Genomic DNA, 6,718 nt, shown 5'->3' with positions numbered 1-6,718 from the left:
AACATCTCAGCGCCATGAGGCTGGCGCTTCTCCCCCACAGTTGGCTGGAGGCCCCCTCACCTCTAACACAGCCTGTTTGCGCCCACACATCGCCCTCCTTTCTCTTGGTCCACTTGAAGTAAGGGCTCCTGGCCCAGTCTGTGCCAACCCCTGCTTCAGCACGATATTATCCCCAAAGACTTGGGGGGCTCACAGTGCTCATCACCCCAGATTCTAACCCCTAGCTCTCCCCTTGCACAGGACTCTACACCCTCAGCCCTCACTACCCCCAAGCTGAAGGCATTGCTGTTACCTTGGTAACAGACGCTTGGGGGGGGTGGAGAAAGAAGACTGTGGTTCGAGACGCTCAGAGGCATAACCACCAGGGGCAGCATTCCAGCACAGGGCCAGGGTGGCTGCTGGGACAAGGACCCCACACAAGGGCACAGCTGCGCTGCTATGGCCTCAGGAGAAAAAGAAACAAGAGAGTCTCTGGGAGAGAGGGGGTTGCTTCCTTGAGAAGGAACTGTCCCCACCTCCATGTCCCCTCACAGAGAACATGTATCCTGGGGTTCTAGAGAGTGTGGGGGCAGCAGGGAGGAGTACACAGTCTGGAGCGCATGTTGTTCCCTTCAGGATGCCTGGGGCACATGGGGCCCACAGACAGCTCACTCATGCTGGGTTAGGGACAGGGCCACAGGCAGTAGGAAGGCAAGTTCTGAGCCAGCATCCCGAGTGCCAGAGGCTGGTGGCAGCAGGGGCTGGCAGGGGCCCTCCTCCAGCCCCTGGGGACCTGGCTGTCCCAGATGCCACAGCCGGGAAGTGTGTCAGGTACTTGCGTAAGAGCCTTCTGTGTTTCCAGAAAATCATAATTACTGCTGCCTTAGCTCATGACAGTGGCATCAGCCTCTGGGGTCCCAGACTGGCTGCTGGGGAAGGTATGGGAGGTTGGGGTGACATCCAGCCTTGATCAGTAGCATCTACAGAGCACACTGTGTTCTCCCCAGCTGGGAGTTCAGACTCTACTCCCAGCCAGATGGATTCCTCCGGCTTAGACACTCCATTCAAAAGCTGGAGGGAAAGACCAGATGATCCTGTTGTCAGAGGCCCCTTGAAGGGGGGCCGCAGTGGGGGCATTTTTAAGAAAAAATTATATGAGAAGTGGTTCTTCACATCAGGGCGTCTCAAACTCTGGGAGTGGAGGCATGGACATCATCTTCCCCAGAATGGTTTATTTATTTATTTTTGAGACACAGCCACCCTGGATAACTCTGGTTGGCCTGGAACTCACTTTGTAGACCAAGCTGGTCTTGAACTCACAGAGATCTGTCTATCTCTGCTTCCCAAATGTTGGGATTAAAGGCATGTGTCACCACTCTTGGCTTTTTTTTTTTTTTTTTTTTTTTTGGGATTTTTCGAGACAGGGTTTCTCCGTAGCTTTTGGTTCCTGTCCTGGCACTAGCTCTTGTAGACCAGGCTGGTCTCGAACTCACAGAGATCCGCCTGCCTCTGCCTCCCGAGTGCTGGGATTAAAGGTGTGCGCCACCACCGCCCCGCCCACTCTTGGCTCTTGCCCAGTGAGTCTCAGTCTTTCAAGGATCTCAGAGTCTCTGGGGAGCAGGTGGGATGTTCTGGGCTCCCTGAAGCAGGCAGGCCATCTGCTCTCTGTTTTGTGTTTTTTCTCCCAGACAATGTTTACTAGCTCCAAAACCTTACCCAGCTTCAACGGGGTTCACACTCTAGAGCTCCCTCCACGGCTAAGGGTCCCCAAGGACACTGATAACGCCTTCTAATCATGTTCTTACCTTAGCCAGCTTTTCATTCATCCCAACAAGATGTGGGGAGAGGGCCAGTGGGTAATGGCAGTGTCTGCCAAGCCTGAAGACCCGAGTTCGATCCCTGAGTCCGTGAGGTAGAAGGCACAAAATGAGAGAATCAACATTTCTTTGTCTTCTCATCACCACCATGCTGCTCTGGCGTGTGAGCACTCGAGTATGTGTGTGTGTGCATGCCAGTCATGGTGGGACACATCTATACTCTCGGGACCTGGGGGGATGAGGCAGGAGGGTGATCACGAACCTGACTAGACTATGTTAACTTGAGCTATCCCAGGCTACAAAATAAAACCTGTCTCAAAACAACAAAATTTCTTTTTTTTTTTTTTTTTTTTTGGTTTTTCGAGACAGGGTTTCTCTGTGGTTTTGGAGCCTGTCCTGGAACTAGCTCTTGTAGACCAGGCTGGTCTCGAACTCACAGAGATCCGCCTGCCTCTGCCTCCCAAGTGCTGGGATTAAAGGCGCGTGCCACCACCGCCCAGCTGACAACAAAATTTCTTAGGAGTGTGCCAAGACACAACATTATCACCCCTATTTTATCTCTTTTGTGCGTGAGTGGGAGTTTGAGACAAGATCTCACTGTGTAGCCTGGGCTGCCCTGGAGCTCACTCTAAAACCATTTTTAGTCACTTTTTGTTGCTGTGATTAGCACCACAACCAGAAGGAACTCAGGGAGGAAAGGGTTTCTTTCACCCTACCCTTTACCGTCCCTCATGGAAGGAACTTCATGAGGCAGGCACTGGAGGAGAGAGCATGGAGAAGCATTGCTGGCTGGTTTGGTCCCTCCCTGCTCCTGCTTAGCTAGCTTCCTTAGAGAACCCTGGACCCTGTGCCCAGGAGAGGCACTGCCCATGGTGGGCTAGACCCTGCTCCATCAATCAAAACGAAAATGCTATGCAGACATGCCCATAGGCCAGTCGGATGGAGGCAGTTCCTCAGTGGAGGTGTATCAATATGGCAGCTAAGGTTAGTCATGGAACCAAGACTAGACCCAAATCTAGAGCAGTCCTCCCGCCTCGGCTTCCCCTCCAGAGTGCTGGGGTTGCCTGTGTGGATCACCACCCTCGGTCTGTTGCCCCTATTCAACCGACTCATTCCAACCTAATCAAATCCAATTCAGTCATTCTAAAAAGAAAACCAAAGTCGTTCCCAAATTAAGACTCTATCTGGTCATAAGCAGGGAGCAAAGGTCAGACGGGAATAAGAATGAGCCCTCGAGGGGCTGGACGTTGTCGCATCCTTACATGGATCTGGTTGGGCCCCGCAACCCACGTCTCAGGTCTCCCAAGTGTTTTGGCCACTTGTACAGTTCTGTTGCCCCCTAAGAAGCAGTCATCAATCCCCTCCCCCCTCTTGAGGGGGGCCCTTCAGTGTGGAACTGCTGGCTACCCTTCCAGACACCTGGCTCTCGCTCTGCCTACCCCACGTCTGAGCGGGGACAGTGGTCCTCCTCCCTGAGTAGCAGCCCTGGCTGCTTCGGCGGTGTCCCTGAGCCACTGCAGTGGGAGTAGTCAGCTCTGAAGCAATGACTCACACTTAGTTCATGAAAGACTGTTCTGAAATACAAGAACTGCAGCCAGGAAGGACATCCAGAGGTCATGGGATCCAGCCCCCTGCCTCCTCCACCATGGCCCCACAAATGCCTGGACCAGAAACTCCCTGAAGGGGGGTTGTCTACCGACTTCCAGACTCCTGGGTTTTCCTTGGTGAGTGGTACCACCTGCTCCCCTGGGAATTCTTCCCTGTGGTTAGTCAGAAGCTCTGCCTACGGATAGTCACTTCTTGGTCACCCCGTAAACTAGAATACCAGGCTTCAAATGGCCAAGGCATTCTTCTTTCTCCCTTGGGTAAAGTACTGGAAAAACACAGATCTCCCAAAAGAAAGGAGAGAAAGGGAAAAAGTCAGCTGGATTTGCCTACTCTAAGTGATATTCTAGTCACTCGTACATTCTCCAACAGCAATTTAGAGTGGATGACAGTGACGTAATCACCATTCGTCATCATTATTACACTTATTTACATGTGTGTGTGTATGTGTGTATGCACATGTGTGCCCTGGTATGTATGTGGAGGTCAAAGGGTCAGAGGTAATTTTTGTTTTTCTTCTTCTCTTTTCTTTTCTTTTTTTTCCCCCTGAGACAGGGTTTCTCTGTGTAGCCCTGGCTGTCCTGGAACTCACTCTGTAGACCAGACTGGTCTTGAATTCAAAGATCCACCTACCTCTGCCTCTCCAGCCCTGGGATTAAAGGTGTGTACCACCACAACTCAGCTTGAGTTCAATTTTTAGGAGTCCATTCTCTCCTTCCACCATGTGGGACCCGAGGATCTAATTCAAGTCATCAGACTTGGAAGCAAGTGCCTTTATCTTACCGGTCCCCTGCCCCATCCCACCTCTCCCACTGTAAGTCAGAGTCTGATGTAGCACAGGATGGACTCATTATGTAAGGGGGGTTGACTTTGAACTCTCATTTATCTTGCACATACCTCTTCATGGGTGGCATTATAGGCATGTGCCAACACTCTCTGTTTATGTGATAGTGGCATTTTACATGCTAAGCTGACACACCAGCCCCACAGTTACTATCTCATAGGTGATATAGTTACATACCCACAGTCTTCCCATTAGTTATTGACTATACAGGTAATAGACTCTATAGACCACCAGTCTGGTAGTGGGGAGATGATGGCTCAGTGGTTAAGAGCACTGGCTGCGTTCCAGAGGACCCAGGTTTGGTTTCCAGCACCTACATGGTAGCTCACAACTATCTGTAACTCCAGCTTCAAGGGATCCAATGCCCTCTTCTGGCCTCTACAGCTACAGGCACCACACACATACATGGTACATAGGCATAGATGCAGGCAAAACATCCATATACACAGAATAAAACAAAAAGCTTTTTTTAAGGGCCAGGAGAGATGGCTCAGTAAAGGACTGGCTATTCTTTTTTTTTTTTTTTTTTTTTTGGTTTTTTGAGACAGGGTTTCTCTGTGGTTTTGGAGTCTGTCCTGGAACTAGCTCTTGTAGACCAGGCTGGTCTCGAACTCACAGAGATCCGCCTGTCTTTGCCTCTCAAGTGCTGGGATTAAAGGCGTGCGCCACCACCGCCCGGCCAGGACTGGCTATTCTTGCAGAGCACCAGGTTCCGTTCCCAGCTTCAGGATCCCACAGGCACCAGGCATGCACGTGGCACACACACATATATACATGGAGTCAAATATTCATACATATAAAATTAAAATTAAAAAATTAAAAGCAGGGCTGGTGTATGTACTCAGGAGGCTGAGGCAGGTAGATCTGAGTTCGAGGCCAGCCTGGTCTACATATTGAGTTCCAGGCTGGCCAGGACTACACAGAAAGACCCAACAGGAAGCATGTTCATATTTTGCAATGCTGGGAAATGAACTCTGGGCTTTGTGTATATTAGGCAAGTTCTCTACTACCAAACCGCAGTCCTTCCCTAGTTTCCAGTTCTCATTAAGGAATAATGTCTCAGCCGGTGGTGGCGCACACCTTTAATCCCAGCACAAGGGAGGCAGAGGCAGGCGGATCTCTGTAAATTTGAGGCTAGCCTGGTCTACAAAGTCAATTCCAGGACAGCCAAGGCTGTTACACGAGAAACCCTGTCTCAAAAAACCAAAACCAAACAAAAATAGTGTCTCAATAACTTGCTAAGGAGGGGCTTAAAATCTTTCTTTAATGCAGGCAGGCTTTGAATTTGTGATCTTTCTACCTCAGCATCCTGAATACCTGGGATTACACTATGCACCACCAAGCTTAGTCTAGCCCTGGGAGCCTGATGACTCTCAGAGTGTGCTGAGCATCCAAAATCTAAACTACCTAGGGAAGGGAACTTGAACGGACAATGGGGTTACAATCCTCAGAGCGACCAGAAGGTCCTCAGGGGCTGACATGGAGTGTCCCTTTGGGGAGAAAGGTTTGAGAGCTGAACTCAGTATCCACCTTGGCTCCCTTCAAGAGAGTCCAGAGCCAGAGGAATCCTGCAGCTGCAGTCTCGCTGGAGAGGAAGGGGAGCAAGCCCCCACAACAGTGAGCCCGCACCCCTGCCCTTGTCCTATTTCTGCCACTGGAAAACAGATCTCTATTCCTGGACACAATAACCTGAGCAGCGCTCCAAGGGTGATCTCATCCTTGAGAGGCTAGCCACTCTGCCCTTCAGGCCTCACGTGAAGCTGGATGCTGTCATCACCTGGGTCCCTGAGTGCCACCGCCAGCAGCAGAGGAAGGGGCATGCATGCACCCAGAAGTCTCTCCATCCATACATTGTGAGATAAAGTTGGACTCAGGGCCAGAAGGCTGCTGGAAAGAAGGTGCTGGAAGGCTTTGGAAATCAGCCCCAGTTTATGGCCACACATTAGAGAAGCACCTTCAGACTAGGTGGGAGAGAACACCAGTCAGTCCCTATGCTTGACCAAACTCAGCTGGTGCAGGATTTTAAGAGGGGCCTATTTTCCTGCGGCTTGGTGACTTCCTGAATGAGGGTGAAACCCACCCCTTTTGCTCTAGACAGAAAGACTAGAAAGGATCATAGTTGCCTGACTTACTTTCCATCTACAGGGAAGAACTGTCAGCGTTGGTTTTTTATCTTTTGGTTTAATTATTATTTCGTTTTGAGACAGAGTCCCACTATGTAAGACCTGGCTGGTCTGAACTTACTATGTGGATGAAACTGGACTTGAACTCACAGAGACATGTCTTCCTCTGGCTCCTAATTGCTGATGCTATAGGCATGCACCTGGATTGGCTTGAGTTTTGACCTGGTTGGGGGGGGGGGGCTGGAGAGAAGGCTCATGGGTAAAGAACACTAACTGCTTAAAGGACTTAGGCTCAATTCCCTGCATCCACACGGCAGCTCACAACTGTCTATAACTTCAGTTCCAGGAAA

This window comes from Chionomys nivalis, chromosome 7, assembly GCF_950005125.1.
Source record: "Chionomys nivalis chromosome 7, mChiNiv1.1, whole genome shotgun sequence".
NCBI lineage: Eukaryota > Metazoa > Chordata > Mammalia > Rodentia > Cricetidae > Chionomys > Chionomys nivalis.
The sequence above is the reverse complement of the archived record's forward strand: the minus strand, read 5'-3'. Positions refer to the sequence as shown.